Genomic DNA, 23213 nt, shown 5'->3' with positions numbered 1-23213 from the left:
ATCCGTGACCCTTTAAACGCTAGATTTTGCACAGCGGCACCGCGAATCTCTCCGTCGCAAGCGTTGTCAGCGCAAACTGGCAAACGACAGACTTGTTGCTACTTGTATCTGTCAGTCTCTGTTTAATCTCGATACTCTTCGTTTCCATGAAGAAAATAAATTGGAGGGTAAATCGTATTAAGCAGAAAATGTTACCGCATGATTTATCAATCTCATCGTACGAGATGTGTCAGCGATTAAAACGCTCTTGCGTTGGAACAAAGCTTCAAAGAAGCGACGACGCTTTAAAGAAGATGAAGCAACGAAACGGACGCGAAGGCGCGGATAAATATTAAAAGACGCGACGTCTCCTCTTCTTGAAAGTTGCCGCAGACTAATAAAAGTGGCGAAGAATTTTGATGTTCGCCGATAGAACGTTCCAGACACGAGACTGACGGGACTTGCAATCGAGGGGAAATGCGTTCAGCAGTAACATTCTGTCGGGAGGGTTCGGTATTCTAGCTACGTAAGTGACACATTGACGGGAGCTGACCACTGGTTGGCAGCCCTGACCGTCTCCCCAGGGTGGCTAGTTACCGCATGATTGGCCCTCCATTACCATATAACGTGCACACTAACGTGCATGCGGTCTTCCACGGTATTCCTGCGCCACCTTTGGATCTGCTTCGATTTCCTGGATTTCCACCGTCGAAGGATTTCAAACATTTCCCGATCTCGAGAATCGTTGCGCAAAATTCATTGCGAATTTTACACAACGTTGTGTGTCCAACGAAAAGAGAAAAGCTAGAAACTTGTCGTGCATCGTTGGGTCCTTCCCGAACGAACGTTTCCTTTCTTTTCTTTTTTCGTTTTGTCTCGTTTTCAACGAACGCGGCTTTCGAGATACAAGTCGACAAGATGTTACGAACCGAGTTTGCACCGAGGTTTCAAAGAGGTTTTTGCGGCCTTATCTTCCGACCCTTGGTTCAAGGCACCGACTCCGGCGAAGAGAACAACCCTGCCACGGTTAGATGGATAGACACGACGCGAACGTACGTAGACATGTGAGGGTGCACTCGCTTAATTACACCGGGGGCCTCGTGGGATGCTGAGAGGTTGAAGCGACCTTACCCTTCCTCTTCCGTCCTTTCGGCTCTCCACCTTCGACGCTCTGTTGCCCCCTCTCTCCTCCTCCTCTCTCTCTCTCTCTCTCTCTCTCTCTCTCTCTCTCTCTCTCTCGTGCGTTTCTCGGCAAGCGGATATCGCACCGTCTCTGTCGGACGTTGGACGCTTCTCACGTGATGTCTGCAACCTACCCTCCAGAATCCAGATGTATCGCATCTCCGCGCCGAGATTTCCAAACTGGCGCGTAGGTAAGCTGGTGTTGCATCTCTCTTGGGGACTCGTGGCCGGTTGCAGTCGAATGCACTGTCTGCATCGTTGAGGCGTTCTGCAAACGAACCGCAGCTCGTAATGGCGCACGAGTAATTCCCCGTATCCGACGTCGTTGCGCGCCAAACGCGCTACTCGTTTCGACCCACCTACCACCCACCCGACTCACTTGCTACCTGCCCTGTCTTATAGCGACGCATTATCTGGAAATTTCCTTTTCCCTCGTACCTCTCGCCGTGCAGTTTTTCTTTCAACATTCCACTAAAAAAAAAAAAAAAGAAAACTAGTAAAATTGTTTCCAACAATTGTCACGCGTTTACTTTACTTTTCCGAAAATGGCAGGCAAGTTTAACCAGCAAGTGGAAATGAGTTTATTCCGAGTCGAACGTTCGACTTTAAATAAAGGAAACGGGGATAGGAATAAAGGAATTTGCACAGAACGATAGGATATATGGGATAGGTGGGGCACGCCGACGACGACGACGTGACAATTACCTCGTAATCGGTGTCCCGTATCAACCCCTTACCAGCTCCATCCCATACGTTTTAACCGTCTTTGCGACGTCCGGCATTCAGCTGCATTCGCTTAATTAACAAAGTTAATTAACGAAGAGACCTTCGGTAAATGGAGCTTCGTTCGGGTGAGCGAATCAACGGGATCGAGGACATTCGTCATCCCGGCGCCTGTTAGTGGCGCGCGAAACGTGTCTACGTGGTCTAATCTCGTGCCCGTAAATAAGATAACAATTTTTCATCCCCTTTTCGAGAGAGTTTTCGACCGACCCCGATGGGGTCGCGCCCACGGAGGAGGGAATGAGAATCGAAGGGTCGCGAACGTGGCGAAGACGCGACAGCGGGAAGGGAAGAGGGAGGAGGCTGAGCCTAGATAGAAAACGGGAAAAGTTTGTAACCCTCGTTACCGGGTATCGAGTTCCAATTAGATGACGATCGCATTTCCAGCGGCGGGCCGGAAGACGTTTTTGCGTGTACCTGAGACGAACGACCGATCGCCAACTTACCTCATCCTCCCATGGGTAAATCAAACGGATACTAATTTGCCGCGTTCAGGGAATTTCCTTGATTCGACGATCGTTACACGCTCGAAGGTCGCAATCATTGCCATCGTTCCTTCATCCGCTGCCTCGTCGTTGCTTTGACGATGCATTCTGCGTTGCAACAGCGAACGTAGTTTGTGCAGGAAAAACTACTTCCACGTATCTCTACTTTTCTTAACAGTTGTAACGATTCTATTGAAAAGAAACATTGAAACTTGATTGGCGCGTGATTTTCATGTCAAGTTTTCAAAATCTTCGCTTAGATAGTTGGTTGGTTCATGCTTGGAACGACCGTTAAATTAACGCGAAAGACGTCGAAACGCACGATCCGTACTTGGGCTTCGCAGGTATGCAGGCTTTGATAAGAACGCGACGAGTGTCCATTATTTCAATAATTTAACAAGTTTCTGGCAAAAGGGTGTTCGTGTATTGGTTCACGCGAGCCGAGCTACGGACTGTTTGGTAGGCGAAACGAGCGTAACTCGATACGGAATATCGAAGTCAGCGTGGCCTCTCAAGAGGTTTCGAAAGCCACGATATGTAGCTCGCGACTCCGGAAGGAAGGAAGGAAGGAAGGAAGGAAGGAAGGAAGGAAGGAAGGAAGGTAGGTGGGTAGGTTGCAGAGAGGTTGCCAGGAAGATGGTGGTACGATAGAGAGAAAGAGAGAGCCGCTAGATGCTACGTGGGGGTGGAGGATGCACTCGAATGGGCCCCGCGACAAAGAGCAAGATCAGTGTGACTCTCAGCTTTCCCTTGGGCTCTGAACGACGCTCCCACATGGTTCTTACCTTACCACGTCGAACGGCATAGTTGCAACTTTGAAACAAGGTTATTCCGAACAAGCAAAAGAAAGGAAAAAAAAATCCACCGCACTTACACCCTTACCATTGGCATTTATGCGCATTTACTAGGCACTCGTACAACTTATTCTACACGCTCGTATTTTCTCTCAGCTGAGTTTCTGTTTTTTTTTTTTTTTTTTTTTTTTTTGTTTTTTTTTTTTTGATAACTCAACAACAACGTGGCGTTATTCGGAAAATAGTTGAAACTCGGACACATTGGAATTTCCAACTGGAGTGGCGACGCCCAAGAAGCGAGGTTAAGAAACGGTGCGAAGGCACGGATGTACGGAGGAACCGCGTGCCGACTCGCGATCGTCGATTTAACACGTTGCTGCTTATTCGAATTCTATCGGATCAAGCATGTAACGAGATTTATTCATCCGTCTGATATGCTTCTGGAGACACTGTAGGAACCTGTATTGACAGTCACTGGGGGGTTCGAATAAGTGGTACTCTCCGTGGCTGACTTGGGCCGACAGGGGTGCGACTGAGGAGAGTTTACGTCGACAGTGCACGGTAAACCCCCGGAATTGTGGCTCCCCTTGCGCCTCCAGAGACTCCGCTCCCCGAGTATTGAAAATTACATCTTACTCTGCCGTGAACCACCCACCGACTACCCTTCTACGAATCAGCTCACCGCCCGCCGCTTGCAACCGTTGCGTTGCCTCGATGCGTTTCTAATCGGCCTCCGCGTTATCGCTCGCGCCACCTTCCTTTCTTCCTTTCTTTCCTTCTTTCTCGAAAGAAAGTTGTTTCCCTCTTCTCGTCCATGAGAAGCGAAACTTGCTTCTTCATCGATGATGATCGATCAGTCTTATCGATATTCTTGCAACGCGAAAAAGAAATCGGGAAAGAAATTTATGTAAATCAGCGGGACGCTTAATTGGCGTTTATTCGCGTTGAATAAAGTGAAAGTTTTCAGCAAACGTGAAACTGCTGTGGGATGGTGGAAGGGTGGAAAGGACGCATGAGTTGTTCATGAAGCAACGTCGGTGGCGTGTAAAGGAAAATATTGAAAGTCGACTGGGCGAAAATGTCATTTTGAGAACACGTCAAGTCGACGACGGTGGCGTGAGACCGTATCAGAGAGAGAGAGAGAGAGAGAGAGAGAGAGAATGATGTTAGGGCGGGTCTCGTGAAAATATCGAAGCGAGGGAAAAAGTATAAACATTTAGACAAGTTTAAACTCCGAACTTTCTTTTCGTAACGGTACGAAGGAGAGGTTTCGATGTGAGTTGACGTTTCCAAGACTTCAATATTTGTTAAACTCAACTCCTCGTCCTTTTACCTCTCTGACATCCCTCTCTGGCTTCTCCTCTAACCGAGCGCCATCCGGCGACCCTCTTTTATAACGCATAAACTTGGCGATATAGGACCGTATACCAGTGACATATAGATTTTATATACGATTACCTCGGCAAATGCATCGTCATTTTTCTTCCGGTCCAATAAACCTAAGTGATTTTGCGACCGTATTTTCGTGGTTTCATTTCTATTGTGCTACACTTTGATGCAGCCGGCTGCTTCCGAGTCTCTCTCTCTTTCTCTCTGTATATATATATATATATATACTTTCCAATATGCTTATAGATTTACGCTAGCTGTTTGTTCGCCTACTGTTATCTCCGTTTACCCGTCGTGTGCCTTTTGATCGCAAAGTTTCCAAGTTGACTCGATCGAATCGTACGAACAACGAATGCTGGAACGACGAGAAACGATACGATACGATTGGTCAAATGTATCTACATTATAGACGTAAAACGCAAAATGGCCCAGACGCTGCGGGTCCGCGACAAAGATTTCGCTTGCAACGGGCACGCGGACGCGCTGTGTAGCGCACGTAGACTCGGAGAACGTCCGAGAGTTTCTTCGCTAGGTGGTATGACGAAGAGAATGTTGGCGACGTAACTGGAGCAGGCTGAAAGTGGCTAGAATCATCCCAAGTCCGAAGCGAAGAGCGAAGAGCGAAGAGCGAGAGGGTCGTAGAGTTGGTAATTGGCAATATGAGTGGCTGGATCCTGCAGGATGTCGGGTCAGTCGCACGCCCCTGGGAGCACCCCCTTTTCTGGGGTGGCGATGGTCCGCCACTCCACCTCTCCCTGGCCACCCACCTCCGCTTCCGACGACCGGTCTCCGCGCTCCGCGCTCCGCACTCCGCTCGAAGCAGGAATCAAATTGAGTTTCATACTCGCAGCGACTCTCACCCTGTGTACTGACCGTAAGCTCTCGTGCATTCGAGTATCGCTTCGCTTCTCTCTGATTTTACCATCGGACTCTTGCTCTCTGATCCCGGTCACCCGACCGAAGCTACGCCGCACCGTCGCCGCTACCTTTCAACCTACGCTAATTTCTCGCCAGATTCCTTTTCTTCCTCTTCCTAAAACGTTCCCCTCCATCGACCGTATTTTACTCGCTTCGTTCTGCGTTGAGGCAGGCTCTTCGCAACCTCGATTCTTCGTTGCAAAGTTGTAAAGTTGTCCAGCTGCAACTTCGGCAACTGTACGAGAATGTCGACAACGGGCATTCGAGCAGAAGTCTCTCGACGGAATGGCAAGTGTTTCTTAGCAGGTTGAGGAAACAAGGTCCGCGACGTTTACCATAGACATTGATAGTCGGCGTTGTTGTCCGTTTGTTCGGTTGAATCGAGACGAAGTGGTCGACGGGGATGAGAAAGGGGAAGGAGTAGGAGTAGGGTATGAGGACGGTAGGGGGTGGCACGAGGGGGGGTTGGTTGTGCGGCGGCGTCTGGACCGCGGATAATAGGAAGCTACCGGGGTATCTCTGCTAATCACGTTAAGTCCGGCAGACCGCTTTGTGCCCCGCGAACGAGCCACCGGCCGAAATTCCCAAGTCCGAAACTCACGACCAACACGAACGCAATCCTGTCAGCTTCTCCTCCTTCCCGTTCCCTCCTCTCTTTCTCTCCCCCATTACCCTCGCGCTGCTCACCGACCATCCGCCACCGGCCGAAACTGAAATTCAACCTCTTCCACTTCGTTTTCATCGCGCGGTACCACCTACCTCGCTAGTTCGCCGAGGGTTCGCAGCTCTTGAAAACCAATCGTCCCTGTAAATCGTCTCCTCTGATCTCGATGCGCGTGTCCTTGCTTCGTTTTCAAATTTCACGAATTGAATTTCAACTACGAGGAGTCGAACTGTCGGGAAGAGAGTCGATTGGGAACGACGATGTTGCAATTTTTTTTTTAGACGTGTATCTACGTACATGCGTATTTCTCAGAAGAAGAGAGAGAGAGAGAGAGAGAGAGAGAGAGAGAGAGAGAGAGAGAGAGAGTACACGTGATGTGAAACGTTAACGCACGTTTGACACACGAGCGTGCAAGTTTCGTTAGGTTTCGTGGTATTGGAAGGGGACTCTAGTTTACAACGTCCGACGTTGCGAGAGCGTGTCATCACTTCAGACGGGATTTGCGACTTGTGAATCTCATTAAAGCCATTGGTGCGTGCTTTTCGGTTTCCAGGGTTCGCACCGGCGACCGACGACTCCATTAAGATGACCACGTCCCCGTGATATTGCTCAGACTCGAGCCATCACCGTGCCTTCGTCGTCGTGTGCTCGCTGACTTCTCTCACTGCCGGCAAATTTCTCCTACTAAAGAGCCGGATCATACGACTCTGCTGTTTGTACGATCTCTGTATATCCGACGTGATATCGACGTCTTCGTTTGCCCGAGAACGTACGAGACGAGTTTGATTTAACTGCAGAAAAGCTGCGTATTTTGACAGACAAACTTTCTGCATCATCTCTGACGAATAAGCAAAGTGTAATTTTGACTGGATTTAAAATGTCCACCGTACTCGAACAAATTTAACATCCCTTGTAACACGTAGGCAGACGCCAGATGATGATCTTGTCGTTCGCCACATTCTCTTCAGTCTTTGCTTTGTTCCACTCGATTATACGGAGAGCAAATTTGAATAATGTCTTTTATCGGCCTACGCCCCCTTGTTATTCGCCTGGCAGACAGGAAGCTACGTGTGCGTATTTATCGTAAATATTCCAAGTGGTTTCGCTCCCGTGGGATACCGTATCGTGGTACAAGTCCCGACATTAAGAGGAGTGTGTTTTACTCAAGATTTCGCCATGTATCAAAACGAGGCGATTAAAAAGTTTTAGGAGCAATCGCGATACTGAACCAGGTAACGTAACAAGTTTTTCGATCGGTTCACCATCATATCTGCCTCGACACTTGCTTTCACGCGTATCAATTAACTTTTGCCTAAACCAGAGACTGAAAACCGAAATATTGTGAGGTTTAGGTATTATATTTGCTCCCATATTATCGTAATATAACCGCTATTTGGAAAATCGGCTTTAATACCGGTATTTTCATACGTATTTTATCGGTATTTGATGTTCACAATGGTAAAAATACCGAAATATATACCGGCACGGTACCGCTTTATTGACGAAAACACATTTTTCATTTTCTACGTGACTCTTATTAATATTCGGACATCATGCTATTCAAAACGTTGTTGTGGATTGTTTATAATAGTAAATTTGGATTAATTTTTTTTAATAATATAATAGAACATTCATTATAGTTTATAGTAACATAAATTTTATTGATTTATTGCACATACTTTTCTTAATATCAAACAATAAACTGAACTATGTCGAAATGTAGCGTGGCAAAAATATTCGGACATTTGAAGAACTACAACATTTGAACCTGAAAATTGTTAACATAAACAATAATTAATATTAGGTAGCCCTCAACTTCAATAATATATCGTAGACGCTTAGGTATATTTCTAGTAATTTTTTTTAAGTAATTTAGCGGAATATTCTTCCATTCTACGTTTAATCGTTGTTTCAACTCCTCTTTCGATTTATCGACGTACGACAATTCAGTCATTTTTCACCGAGAAAAGGGAAACACGTATCGAGAAATCGGTAATCTTTTAAAATTAATTAAGAGTATCGTGGCTGATATTGTATGGAGATACAACGACGAATTAGTATTAGAAATAATAAAGGATACGTGTCATTAAATTTACTATCGGCAGCTTTATGAAAACAATTAATCATTGTCTCCTTTTCCTTTTCTAATATATTAATATTTTATTTACCGGTATTGTACCGAAATACATCTACAGACTTAACATCGTCTTGATAGCATCATACCGCTATTCGCACCATTTCGGTTTCATCAAACGTAATCGAATAGTAACCTAAAAATACCAATTCCGTAATACCTGTTCTGAACTACGGTTAAACGGTAAAATATCTTTTGTTATAGATGTCGAATGATGTAAATTACTAATATTTCAAATTCAATGAATGTCGACCGAAAGATTGAACAAAGTGTCTTTAGTCGCTAGCGGTGTGTTTCACTGAAAGCGTATTCATCGAAAGCTTGCACAAACCGTTAAATCAAAGTGGCGAAAAAGTGTGCGAGCGGGGATGGTGCACCTTCGATTAGTTAAGAAATGCTTAGGTGCCCATCTTTTTCCGCAGGGTCGATTAAACTCTTTCACGGTGCAGGCAGTAGGATGTAAAGCGTAATTTGTAGAAGAAAGCCCGACAAAAAGGGTTGCTACCCCTTGGGCGTGGGGATAATGCGACCCTTGAGATGCCAGACCGCAGAGTGATCTACGGTTCTCTATCGCAATCTCCGTGTACTTATGTGTACAGCATAAAAGTCTCGTTGGTCAGTGAAATGTCATTCATGGGACCAAAGCAGGTTGAGGGAAAAAGAAAAAGGAAAAAGAAAAAAAAAAAAGAAAAGAAAAGAAGAAAAGGAAGAGGGGAGAGAGAGGAAAAAGAACAGCGGAGGATTTCGCAGAAGCAAAGTATGCAAATTCGGGACAAAAACCAAACCGGCACACTTGGCTTATCCGCCTGTCCGTCCGCTTGATCTAGCGTTTCCCACCCCCTTGTCCGCTTGTCCCAACCTCGTTACGTCCCTAGCTCGGACTGCCAGACCGAAAACTCATTAACGAATGCAAACGAGCTAACGTTGTGGACAAATTTAATAAAATTGTGCACGCGCAATTAGTTTCACCGAGAGTAAACACGTTCTAGCGGATCTCTCTCTCTCTTTTTCTCTCTCCTCCCCGCCCCGGAAATCCGCAACTTCTCACCCTCTCCATCGGACGCGCTGTCTGCTGGCGTATATTCTGCGTGAAACAACGCATGAGACGTCTCACTCTCGTTCGAGTTCAACGAGTGAAATGCAAAGTGAATTTGAACTTAAACTGGACGCAACTGGAAATTTTTCACGTTGCATCGAACTGGGACAAAATAACGACCGAATTAAGTAAGAAGGAGCAAGCCATCTACTCGCTCTTTGTTGAAAGTGACACTCGAGAGTTTCTTTATGTTTGCACAGGCTATTTCTATTTGATATTATTTTATTTAAAACAGCGGTTCAACTTTAATGATAACTTTTATTACAAATCTTTATCACACGAAGGTTTCTTATTTTCCAGTGGGTGTATTATATATACCAATGATGGCGAATCTATGACCCGCGGGTCAGACACTGACCCACGCGTTGATTTTTATAAACTTGTCATCATATATACAAAAGAATTTAGTTATTTTTCGAATCCCTCTTTTCAAAAAATGTTCAGAAAATTACAAGTGTTCGGTTAGAGCTTAAAAGTGAGAAATAAATGTATAATTATGTTTTATGGAGGATTTACGACTTGGTTATGTATACATACAGGTATTTCAAATCTTAAATGTTATATGAGTTAATTTTGTCCAAAAAATTTTATATTTTATATAGATTAAACAGATGTAATAAACACTAAGAAAACACACTAGATCCCATTCTCAGAGTGGGTAGCTTTGCTAGGTTTTTATATAATAAAAAAGAGAACAGACAATAAAAATATTAAGAAATATATATATATATATATATATCTAGTGCAGGGGTGATTGGGCACGATGTCACCCCTTTTATATCAATTTTTTTACGTCGACATTTATTTTTTGCTCTTCAATTGCAAAAGTAAAAGTTGTCAAACAAAAAGGAAGGACTTTTTAGAAGATTATAAAAGTGAGAACCAAAAAAAAAAAAATAATTTTTAACCATCCTCCCCTGCGCCTTTTCAAGTAACGCCACTGACTTAGTGACCCACGAGCTAGTACTAAAAAAAATAATGAACAAAATTTGACCTACTTCTCAAAAAGATTCGCCGTCGATATATACTAATTAATTACTTATGCCGTACATCATAGGTCTATGTTATCGACCCATTTACAGTTACTTCTGTTTTCACTGTTCGAATGCATTTATCTATACTTTGTAAAATCAGTTCTTTCGAAGTACGAACGGCACTATCATCCAAAAGCGGGCTTGATTTATGTGTAGATGGCCGCACGCGGGTGGAAAATCAAGTTTACGGATTACGGTGGGCATTTGAATATTACGTTTGAATATCTTGCGTGGACCAGCTGCTTTTTAGGACCATAACGCGAAACAAGCTAACAAGCTTGAAAGTGTTTTGGAAACACGAAGGGAACGGAAAATTTTCTATTTTTTTTTAGGGAGAGTTCGAACGCAACCGTTGCACTTTCGAACGACGCGAGTATTAATTGTTGAGAGGAAATTGCAAAACGCGATACCCGAACGGATCTCTCGAAGCGGCATGAATTGTTGAAGCGAGAAGCACGGAGAACTACACGCGATCTACCTTCTCTCTTCCTTGGAATTGGTCGACGAAACGGGAGAAGGGATGGAGGCAGCTAGATATTTTACCAGAGTTCAAGTAACTTTGCCACGCGTCTTTTTTCTCTCTAGTAGAGTATAGCCCGGCTCATCCCATGCGTTGCCGCCGCAAATTGAATCTTCTCGGACGACAAGGTGCTTCATTATTTAGCAGCGGCTTCCGTCGGCTATTTGCAAAATTATTGTTACGGAATTGGGGCGAGGGTGGTGTGTTCGAGCCTGGCGGAGAAACGAGTTCACGTTTTCTTTCCCGACCACCGTTTAGCTTCCCTCGTAAAGAACCGGAGTATATATTTCCACCAGCGTGCGATTTCCTTCCAAGCGAACTTTACTTCTTTCCCGTAAATTTTTCCGCGCGAATTTTCCGAATGAAATTTCTGCATTGTAGTGGCGATAAAATCTGCGACTAATGATCTCGTACGCTCGGGATTTGCAAGCGATGAAAATAAACGAGGGAAGAGCAAAATTTGAGAGAAAGAGTTTGAAGAAACTCGTTGAGAGAGAAAGAGTTTGGGAAAATTTCGTCCAGCAATCGTGGCTCGGTCACAGAGATGGGATCCTCTTTGGTATCGATAAGCGTTAGGCGAGAGAGCGAGAGAGAAAGAGAGAGTGAGAAAGGAAAGCGATGGGAGAGGAGCGGTAGAAGATGAAGAAAGCCAGAGCAAAGGCGTTCGAGTGTCGACCCTGTCGACCGGAGGAGAATAAAACATTGCGCGGCGCCCCCCGCGAGACATCGGCGGATGATTTGTGAGTGGAAACAATAAGCGCCCCCTGCAATATTCATCACGGTAAACCCCTCTCACGGCTGCTGCTGGTGAAGCTGGCTTCTGGCACGTTCCAACGCGAAAAGAAGAACAACGCGTGGAAGGAGTATTGGGGCGGGGAATGTCCGGCTAAAAGTTTGATGGGTTACCGCGTGCCCTGGGGAAAATGGTCGCAAGGCGCATTGCTAGGCATCTCGCGTGGCCCCCTCCCCCCTCCCCCTCCCCCTCCCACTCCCGCCACCTGAAGGATTTTCCGATTCTATCAAACTGGACAATGCAATAATGCGCAACCCTCTGCTCCTCTCTAGTGGCTACGTGAAAAATAGCCGCCTTTCTCTATCCCCGCTCTCTGTTCTTTTTCTAGTCTCTCTCTCTCTCTCTCTCTCTCTCTCTCTCTGTCAGAGTCCAGCGTTTTCTCCAGCGCTTGATTCCGCAGTTGGCTGTAGCCTGCAGCCTCCACTCCATAGTGCGCAGAAAAAGTCCCTTTCATTCTGGGAGTAGCAGCTCCTTTAATTAGAATACGAAGGAACGAAAGAGACTGTACTTACTGGATCGTCATCTCTGAGAATACATACATGTAGGATCCTGCGGTGTCGCAGAGTTGGGTGGAGATCGAGAGGAGTCTCCGATCGAGGGCCCATGGGGTTTGTCATCGTCGTAACCGTCTCCTTTCTCTCTATTCTCAGTGTCGAGGAACGAGATGCCGTTCAAACACATCTCGGCCACGGGCAAACACGGATCTTAGATACTCCGGGACATTTTAAATTGGCCATTATACTATTTAACTTGAGGGACCGTTGGTGCGCATCGAGAGAGCTCTGTAGAGGAGGTCGCAAAAGTAGTAGGAGGACCTCGGTCGCACGGGTGGCGCGCTCGAGTAGCGCACATGTGATTTCTATTCAAACCAGAGCAAACAGAGTTAACCGTATTTGCTTACGTCCTCGCCGATCTAATGTCTCGGTTCGCTCGCCCGGCGACGTTAAATTTTCAAGTTAACTTTCAACAAGGAGCAGCTTACTTTCTTCCTGGCGTTGCCCCGCGCAAACTTGGCTCGCTATCGACCAACGGTGAGTCAAGATCGAGCGATCCCCGCCGTTTGCCCAAAGTAGTTTGCCTTCTGCATCGGACAAAACTTTCTGTTCGCGGTAAGATTACCGAACGGTAGTTCGGAGTTGAGTTCAAGTCGCTTTTCATTGACTCTGCCCGCAACCCGTGGGGATTTCCACGTAATCAGGAAAGAGAATTTATAATTATCTTTGCGCATCGACTTTGGACGATGTTCGATACACGTCCCTTCCCCATCCCGCCCGCTCCTTTCGATCGAAAGTCCGGATCCTCGGTATCGTTTCTGTCCCGAACATCCCCTAGACGCGTGGCGAGGAGTCGAGCGAAACAGAAACAGAATGAAAATGGTCAAACGAGCGAGGAATATCCGATAGCGCGAGTAACGAAGCGAAAAATTTACCGACGGCTAAATATGCTAACTAGATGCATATTTTTATGAATTTTAATGAATTCGTTTCCGCGGTCGTTCGGGAAAATTGGCCGGGGCCCCGGTATGCACCCAGGGCAAACAGAAGACAATGAGTCAAGATTTTTAATCAAGTCTCCTGCTCCCTGCAGCGGAATTAACTCAAATTACGCCGCGCTGGGCCATGCTCCCAGCATGCATTTACAATTCATACGGTCTTTTCAAAATCTCCATTGTCCCTGACATAAGAGAACGTACCTGATAACGAGCATGACATGATCACGCGTCGTACAAAGGACACTTCCTCCGTCTCTTTAACTACTCCCGCCGTGAAACGTTGAATAGCCTGCCTGTTCGCGCGCTACACCTCACAACTTGCTATAACCTTGTGTACGAATTTTTACTTTTATCCGTTATAGTCGCTATATTTGTCAATCGCTCCCGGACGTTGAACCGAGATAAAACGGTACATCGACCGACATTTTGTCGAGATGCTTTCGCGCGTGTCGAGAATCGTTGACTCGAACTACTTGAGAAAATATTTGATTCCATTTGCCGCGATGATAAGGAGGAGAGAAACACTTTTCACTTGCAAAGTATCGAGAAGAGATAGACGCGAGGACTGTTGTTTAGCTTAGTTAAAACTAAGAGAAATAAGTTTGCACACTTGTGCCTTGTTCTTTTGGAAATACAGACGCAAGTTGCGTTGTGTGTCGTAATCCAATAGATACAATGGACAAACTTCTATTTATACAGTTTACGAAAAATTATTATTTAAATTATTAAAAATACACCGTTCTATGTCTGTGAAATGTCTAGGGAAAATTATAAACTGATTATTAAACGGAAATATAAATTAAAGTATTGTTTCAGAGTGCAAGAATGCTGAGATAGTCACAGTGTTTCCGCTCCGACGAATAATGTTAAAAAACGCAGCAATGAAGCAACAGCAACGTTCAATAAATCTTACGTGGCGACGTGCATTTGCAATTTAACAAGAGAGATACGCTCTTACCGAGTCGAGAACGCCGGGATAGAACGGGCGGAGGTGAAATCGCGACGGAGAAGGTGAAGGCGAGAAAGGGGACGAATGAGGGGTTTGGCCGTGTCGCTTTCCATGGGACTGGAGAAATAAAAATGAGTCTGTCGCCTCCCATATTAAGTGTAGGCAACTGCCGGCCAGGGGCACCCATGGGGCGCCAGTGAGATCGCAGCGACGTATTTAAATAAAACATTGTATCGCTGTGCAATTCGCTCTGCCGTTCTACCGATCCCTGCCCTCCGATCCTCCCTTTTCTGCAAATAAACAAATTAAGCTGCAACGAATGTGCCGCACTGCAGGGGCAACTTCAACGCTTAACAAACTGCTCTACGTCTGCTCTTCCTAACCTTCGCGTTTATCCTTCCGCTTGCTCTCGCTTCAGCATTGCGCGCGATTTACCGAGATAGAAACCATCCAACGTATTGACATTTTACGATATTTTACATAGTTTTTCGTTGAATTTTTCCGAATTTTTCCTATTCGCGTCGCTTCGAACTAACATCGAGATCAAGATTGGTTGTCGACAAAATTAATCAATCGACGCGATCGTCAGGTTGAAAGCGTCGGGTGGGAGGAGGCGTGTTACGAGAAACTCTGTACGTAGGTTGGTTCGTTGCAACGTTCAAGGAAAAATAGGTAGCGGGCACGAAACGACGTTCGCGAGGACAAAGAAGCCGCTCGATGCGTCTCCGTGGTCTCCGGGGAAGATCCGAAACGATTAATCAGCTGTTGGCGAGGCGGAGAAGAGCACGTCCCAGAGGGGTACGACGTAGCTCGCACAATGTTTCTTTTCTTCCGTTGCTGCGGAGTACAACGAGCCTCGTGAAAACCATGCCGGTTCCTTCATGGAAAACCAAAACGTGCCTGCGGTTTTCCACGCCATCCGTCCAAATATTTGACTTTCGTAGCGACTCCCGGAACGAACCGCGTTACATTCCGAAATTCTTCGAAACACCGAACCACCACCCGAGTACGTTCCGAGTTGGCCATTTATCCAAGAGTGTAGCCTTCTTTCTGGCGTGTTCTTCTTTAATCGAAGTCGTTCGTTCCTTTTTGCTTCCAGTCTGAAATATTTCTCGATATTTTAGACGTATCTCGTGGCGGATGGAAGGCTTTTCGAAGGCTTCCTTAATTATAACGAAGCGTCGAGAAGGTGAAGCGGGGGAACGTTGAAAGGCAGAGCACAGCGGGCCAGAGTGGAAAGTACGGGGCAAAGTGCGCGCAGTTTGCACGCGAGTGGCAGAAAAGGTCGAGATTTACGCGAGTTTTACATTCCACATCGCGACAAGGACGATCCATCATTTACTTGTGTCCGACTCCCGAAAGTATCATCCCCTACACAGGCCGGTAATCCAGCAGTTTCTCGTATCACCGAGAACCGAGAGAGCGAGAGGAAACTTTTCCCTGAAAAAAGCTCAACTTTTTCGCCCTCCCTTCGTTCTACTTTCAAGTAGTCTTTTTGTTTCTGTCCGGCAGAAAGAGAGAGAGAGAGAGAGAGAGAGAGAGAGAGAGAGAGAACTCGCCGGAATGTTTCTGCATGTATCACGCGCGTACCACCGTTTTCACGTTTTCACGCGGAACACGCGAGCCGATGGAGAAGGAGACGCCGCACAGCCCCCCTGGTGGCTTTCCAAGCTGAGATGGCGCAAGCCCACAAGCGCGAGAACCACCCAGAAATTTCGTGAGAGTCACTGAACCGCCACGATGAATATTTCTCCGGGTCAGCGGATTATCATGCGGAATGAGATTGCGCTTGAATCATTGACGAACCGTTGCTCGACCGATATCAAAGCTCTCGCGGCTCTCAAGGTACGCGCGAGACCAGCTTCCGACCGCATCGCCGTGATTTCTTTCGAGGTTGCTCTCCAACCCGTGTCTTTCAAGCACGAGTCCGAATTTGTCCTTTGTCCAACGTGTCCGTTTACCACGAGGCGACGAAGGTGCGAATTGTCGCTCGATAAGATCGATAAGACGAAACGCGAACCATTCGAGACGAAAACGAGGCGAATCTGGCCTAAAAGGAAGAGAAGACGAGGTTCATTCGTCACGCGCACGCACACGCACACGCGCGCGGGGTTTTGATAGACTCGAATGGCAGATCGTTAAAGCAACTGTCGCGGTAACGGAGCTCCGTATTTGTCCAAAGTGCGATACGCAATTTTGCACGGTTGCTTCGAACACAGGTGAAAACACAGGGATCGACCTACCACGCGTACGGCGAAACGAGACGAATGCACAAACAGACGCACATCATTTGTTCAACGTCCCTCGTCGTTGTTTGCATCGTGCATCCTGCACCCCAAATAATCGGGGCCGGTCCTTTTCTCCTGCTCGTCGTGCCTACCGACAAATTGCGCCCGCGTCCTCCTGGGGATCGGCCTGAAGTTATGACCGAGCCTGACGACTTTCCGACTCGCGTAATTACCGTTCTGGGCTCTCTCTCTCTCTCTCTCTCTCTCTCTCTCTCTCTCGTGCCCTCGTGAACTCGTCCCAAAAGTATCGGTAGAGCCAAACGCACGGAACGCACCACCGGCCTGCTCGTCGACACGTGCCATCGCTTTCCACGCCGAACTATGTCAAAACGTCGCCTCTGAAATTCACCGATCGTGCAACTATTCCCGTCATTTCTTGCAAATTGAAATCGAATGACTGAAACTTTAGAGCTCCACGGTAATTTCACGTGCGTTTGAAAATCTTTCGTTCGTCGCACACCAACGTCCTTTTCAACGTCCGTAATATTTTTATACTTTCTTCATTCCCGTAGATACGATCGAGTTTGTTTGCAACCCTTGCCGAGTCGAGTTTCCTCCCCCACCTTTCTGATTATTTATTAATCGAGGGTAAATTCTTTCGCGAGATATGGACGAAGGAGTATCGCGCTGTTCATTTAAATTTGAGAAAATCGAACGTAGGAGAATTAATGGCGACAAGGCAACGCGGCAACAAAACCGCAAAGAGCGAAGTGCGCGAAGAGTGCAACGGGGTTAGGCGCTGTTTGCGCCGATCCGTAGATAGCCAGCTCGCGTCCCAGCTAGAGTGGAAAAAGGGGTGGAGTGAGGATGGAGCCAGGAATAGAGAGATAGCCGGGGTGTACTAGGTTTTCAGACGTATATAGGTGGAATATCGCAAGGAAAGGCGCACAGTGGTTGCGCGCACGGCCACCAGGGGCGTGTCCGGTGCCGCCTTCGCGGCGAGCAACCCCTGCGAAATCCACCAACCCCTAGCACCCCACTACCACCTACCACCGAGCCACCTACCACCTATGCACCTTAACTCTTAATTTGCAGAGGCCTTGCTCTTAATTGTCGAGCACTGCTCCGGCCCATCTGCACCTGCGCGATCGTCACGCGTACCTGCAACCATCCGCAACCAACCCGACGCGACACCGACACCCGGCTCTCTACCTCGCCAGCAAAATGGTGATTTGATCCTCTTTCCCATCCTTACTTTTCGTCCTCGCGACTCCTCGCGTCCTCCTCGAAATAAAATTATTATCTCCGATCGAGATACAAAACCGCCATCGTCCGCACGTTTCACACGTTTCACACGTTTCGCACGCGCCAACGGACAGTTTCGTTTGGCCAGACTTTCGCCAGATCGACGCCAAAGGAAACTCGAAAACTTTCCACCCTGCTGCTGCCACCACGCCAACCTACATACGTGAAATTTGCGAGCAAAATACCTACGTCTAGATCGATCTGAATTCTCCAGTTCTCTGTTTTCGCTTTTTCAATTTCTCCGACCGGATAGGGCGATATTTATCTTCATAGTGTTTTAATATCGCGAGCAAATGGGCCGCGAGATTCCTCTCGTCCTCTCTGCTTCCATCTTGGCGCAACACGCCGAGAACGGCTGGAACGGCAGCCGAGATGAAGTTTCTCTCCTCGAAATTACCCGCGTTACTCTGAACTTTCTTCACGCGGCATCGCGTGTACCGCGATAGTAGCGAAAGAAAAAGAAGAAGAAGAAGAAGAAGAAGAAGAAAAGAGAAAGTTGCCTCTAAGAGAATTATCAAACTTGCCTAAGTGCTGCTGAAATATAAAACGTGGGGGTGTAGCGTGTCAGACTTGCAAGATCCATTGAAAACTCTTTGCCGTAACGTATTGCGTTTCTCACGCTTGTTAATAATTAACCAAGCCGCGTCCTCTGGGTCATCTTCAGGCTGAACCTCCGTCGTTGAAAGAATTCTCAAAGTCGAAGTCAAAATGGTTGCCGATACGTTCCTCCTCGCTTTCAACTCTCACCTGGTTGCTTGTTTCTGCAATTTTAGCACTCTTTCTTTTCTTCTTTTTTCTTTTCTTTTTTGTTTTTAGAAAAAGTCGACAAATTTCCAAACGCAGCAGTATTTTTCCAAAGGAACTTTTATTTTATATAGGAAACATTGTGAAATATTTTCGAGCGAGTCGGAGCCAACGTCGGAGAATAAATTGGGACGGTGACAATCGGGTGTTTTCCAGCGGTGGCAACGACACCGTGTGTACGCGATAGAAAAATATGCTTGTGCATTATTTAGGGGTCGCGACGTACGGCGTCTCCGGAGATTCGAGGGCGAGGCGGTACCGACGCGACGTCACAGCTTTCCATCTATCCATCTGCATATGCTTTGAAACGCGGAATGCACGAGGAGGCTGCTATCCCTGTGCTGGGGATCTGATCTCTGTGTACCGCGTCTAGCTTGAGAAACGACCAAACGGAGAAAGATCGGGGCGCAAAGGGCCCTCCTTGGATTCTTCCTTTCTCCGTCTTAGAAAATGGCAAACATCTTTTCGATCCTTTCACGCTTGGATTAGAATACGAAATACATATATATATATATATATAGTTATTTTAAGACGTTTTGGAACGTTCGTAGTTGCACGTTACGCACGATACCAACTGCAATACCTCGCACAGTTGCAATTGAAACGTTAGATGTTACCGTGTTACTTCTTGGCGAAACAACGGGACGCTAGAGGAGATGATATCCAGGACTAATGGGATTGCAAGGCCAATCAAAGTCTGCCGGAAGTGAGAAGGCTGAGCGGTTAACCCCGCGTAATGGAGGTCAGCTCCTTCGGGGCCGAAACTCGGACTTTGGAAATTGGTCTGCCCTCTTTGGCGGTGGCGAGCCAACTTGCGATCGTCTTGGTCTCGATTATTGTCATTCCAGTTTCGGTCGCGAAATGCGATTAAAACGCATAAGCGAAATACGCGTGCGTGCACGGCTGCCTGTATCTTTAGATTGGCAACTAGATCTTTCGAGCGCGTTGCTCTTGCGCGAGCATCAAATTTCTGATTAGAAATCAGTATCAATGGAATCAATTATACAGACGAAAGCGCGAAGATACGAGGTACGAACGATCGATAAACTCGTCTGTGGGGCAAACGATAAATTTTATTCGAGCGCTGTTCGATAAGCGATAAAGTTACAAAGTAATAAAGAAACCAACGGACGCAGCGTCGAATGGTAAACTGAGATATCGCTATAATTCTATCAACTCTCGCTTCGCCCTCTGGAATCGTGGTTCGCGCGTGTGAGATAGGATTACTACACCTTGTTTGTTCGAAGGGAGGAAGAGTTCTCGTTTGAGAGAGAATATTACGAAATAATCGCAAGAAATAGACACGGCGATGGCTCGGGCGCGACTCGGTCGGCGAGGCGTGCTAAAAGGTTTTAATGATTTACGAAAAGTGTGATCAAACGAATACGATCTGGAGCGTGGAGAAGCATCGAGAGCAGGCAATCCCGCGGGACGGTGAATTTCGGAGGAAAACCGAAAGGTACGCGCGGTAGGTCGAGTTACCACTCGCTATACCGTGCCAGTCGACTACGGCCAATGTTACCGTGGGTCTAACCGACCTTTTCACTTCGTTTCCCTCCACGGGCGGGCGCAGTCACTGCCGCCAACTCTATTTATCAAATGTACGTTTAATTTTTTCGCGGGCACAATCATACATCATCCTCGAGGCGTGATCCGGTTAGGGCTGCGGAGGAGGGTCGGGCTCGCTTCTCCAGACGTGGCAGGATTACCAACCGAGAAATTCACCGGAAAATGGAACCCCGCTCTCTTTCTCCCTCTCTCTCTCTCTCTCTCTTTCTCTCGTCAGCCTCTTTCGCGAGTAACTACCACTTCGTCCCGCTTGTACGCCGAAATTGCTGCTGATAGATCGACCATGGAGAACCAGAACGTGGAAACGTACACCTATACTCGTCTCTCCTTTCCTCTCGCAGCTCGTCCTTTCGAACGAAACGAAAACAGTCGTTCGAAATACCGTGGGTGAGATACACGTGAAGCTTGACGACGACAGGATCTACGCGTCACGCCCTCCAACGAAAACTTTCGGGCAAAGTCTTTTCTATCCGAGCTGACGTCTCGCACGACGTCGTGATATCGATGTTCGTCGACTACTTCGTCGCCGCTTTTCCAACCTACCAGGAATAAGTATCGAAAAAAACACCGTCAACTTATCCTTTACGCCGACTGACGTGTACCACGCCACGAGAAAAAAATTTGCCCGCACGTACATGTTACCTGTACGCACGTGGATGCTCGTGAAATTGAAACATGAGTGTTGTTTCGGACAAGACAAACTGATTGACCGCGTCTGTTATATTTTTTTGTTTTGGCAGCTGAAAATTATTTCAGTAGATGTTAGCTTTTCAGTGCACGTTCGTCTTTCATCGTCGGCGACTGCGAACGCTTTCGCTGAAATTACATTGTCCGAACTTTAAAGAATAAACACGGAGATTCGTAATGTAAATGCTTTACGACGTTGCTGTTTTAATCGCGTCTAACGAGGCGAAAGAAGCGCGGGCAAACGTAAAAATGATCGCGTTAAATGTAATCCTGTTAAAAGAGAAACTCGCAATTATTCCTCTGACGTGGGTACAAAACAAGTTACGTCGTTTGCTTTAAACCAGAGGAACGCGGTTAGTTTTCTCATCAACGTTTCGAGTCAATTTTTAATTGCCGCTCCTTTATCGTGCATTTTAAACGAAATCTCTCCGTCATCGGGCGAAGCGCCGAAGTTATTGTTCGTTATTGTGGCAAAGAATTCATCGGCAGGTTTTACGTACACCTATCGCGCAGAAACAGGAGAAGGAAAGGAGATTCTCAAAGACGCGAATTCTTCGACGGAGAGAGAGAAAAAGAGAGAGAGAGAGAGAGAGAGAGAGAGCCGTGTGGCATCTTCTATACACGGGATCGTATGAAAAGCGAAAAGGAAGGTTGCGGCTGGCAGAAGCCACGGTGGCTGCGGCTCAGCCCCGAGAAATTATGGCTCTTGTCACGGCTGTTCATTTGTAGATGGAGTTTTTGCTCCCTGAGGAGGCTGCCCCAATCACGAGCCGCGGAAATTGCACCCCTCCCTCCCCCCCAACCCGCCCTCCCTTCCCTTACTGCTTCGCCTTCCCATCCTCCCGCTAAACCCGGAGAACTACCCCTTCTCTTCTCTCTCTCTCTCTCTCTCTCTCTCTCTCTTCTTCTTCTTCTTCTTCCACCTTCCAGCCTCGAAACCAACCCGTCCTCCTCTACCTTTTACCCTTCGACTCACCCTACCCTTACCCTTACCCGTTTCGTCGACGCCTTACGTCCCCGATACCGCCGCCGCTCTCCTATTGACGCCCCACGCACTCGTCTCCGGATGATTTATCGAAAATTGGAAACCTGACGATTGTCGATCGTCACCCATCCCCTTTCCCGCCCTTCCTCCTGACGTCGTCTCACCGCTGCCGGGTGCCTCGCCCGCGTTTTCGCGCCCGATCCAAAGTCTAGACAATCGCGCGAATCTCCTTCGAAATTTAAAAACCACCGTTGAGAATCTCCTTTCTTTTTTCGCTTTCTCTTTCTCGGTTTCCATCGCCGCTCTCGAAACACTCTCTGTCCTTTCAGTTGGAATCGTTTCGATCGCGATACGACGCCTCGATCGACGCGTAGGAAAGGAACGCGATACGAAATAAACGACGTGAAAACTTTCCCTCGGTGCGTGCGTGTGCGTGAGGCACGAAGGGGAACGAAACGGCGTTGAATCGTTACGGGAGCGGCAAAACAGCAATCACGGCGTTTCAGGCTTTTAACGCGGCGCGAGCTAAACGCGGAACGATTTAACTGGCGTTCTGGCGAATTTTCATCGTCCGCGCGTTGGAGGATTTACTTACCGCGAAATGTTCTTTCCACAGCTGACGATGTTTCTCGCGTAGGTGGTACTCCGCCGTTGGTAAATACCTGCGTACGTACATAGACTCGAGTTGAACCTGTTTTCGTCGAAAATTTCAAATAATACGACGTGTTGATTCGAAGCGTTGGTATCATAGATGCGAAACATCGAGGTAATTTCTCCCGTCGGTGTCTATACGGCTCTCGGTTCCAACTAATTTTGATAAAGTTGCCGGCCCGGCTAAGGAAGAGGACTCGTTTTAATCGACTGGAATCGATTTCCCATGCGATAACGTCGTATGGTAATTTGTGCAATTTCCTTCGGCCCCTACCCCGCCGTCGAAGTAAAGTAACATTCTCGTAATTAAAGTTGCGGTGACACGAAGGGGTGGTCGCGGCGATGAGAGGGACGCGAAAACGAGCGTGAGGAGGAGGAGGAGGAGGTGGAGGTGGAGCAAACGCGAGAAGAGAAGAACTGTGACGGAAAGGAAGAACCATCTCGCGCGCGCACAGTAGGATCCATCACGGTGCAGTAACGAAGGCATCAGCTGATGACACATTTTAATATCTTAAAACAAGCAGCTGCGAAGCCGGAGAATTTCTGTTCTCGTCGTCGCGTCGTCGTCGGCCCGTTGGTTCTCTCTTTCTCTCTCTCTCTCTCTCTCTCTCTGCCACCGGCAAGCAACAAAAGACCGCGTCATGCATTATCCTTCTGGTTTTTCCAGAGCTTTTGCCGAAGCTGATAGGCCGAAGCTGGTATAGGGATAGAAAAGACAGGCAAGGAGGCCTTGGCTGTGGAAGCCAGCCCGGCCGCGGAGAAGGATGGAAGG

The 23213-nt window shown here is 47.2% G+C and overlaps 1 long non-coding RNA gene across 1 annotated transcript; it reads left to right on the top strand.

Annotated features, from left to right (window-relative positions):
• The first annotated feature begins 5864 nt into the window (after positions 1–5864).
• Positions 5865–21691, top strand: LOC122527915. The gene is made up of 3 exons (XR_006306452.1): positions 5865–6172; positions 6476–6477; positions 21663–21691. It is a non-coding gene; the product is annotated as an uncharacterized LOC122527915 (long non-coding RNA).
• The last annotated feature ends 1522 nt before the right edge of the window (positions 21692–23213 follow it).

The sequence above is a fragment of the Frieseomelitta varia genome, unplaced genomic scaffold (assembly GCF_011392965.1).
Source record: "Frieseomelitta varia isolate USP_RPSP 00005682 unplaced genomic scaffold, Fvar_1.2 scaffold_239, whole genome shotgun sequence".
Lineage (NCBI taxonomy): Eukaryota > Metazoa > Arthropoda > Insecta > Hymenoptera > Apidae > Frieseomelitta > Frieseomelitta varia.
Note: the sequence above shows the minus strand (reverse complement) of the source record. Positions and strands in the feature narration are given on the sequence as shown.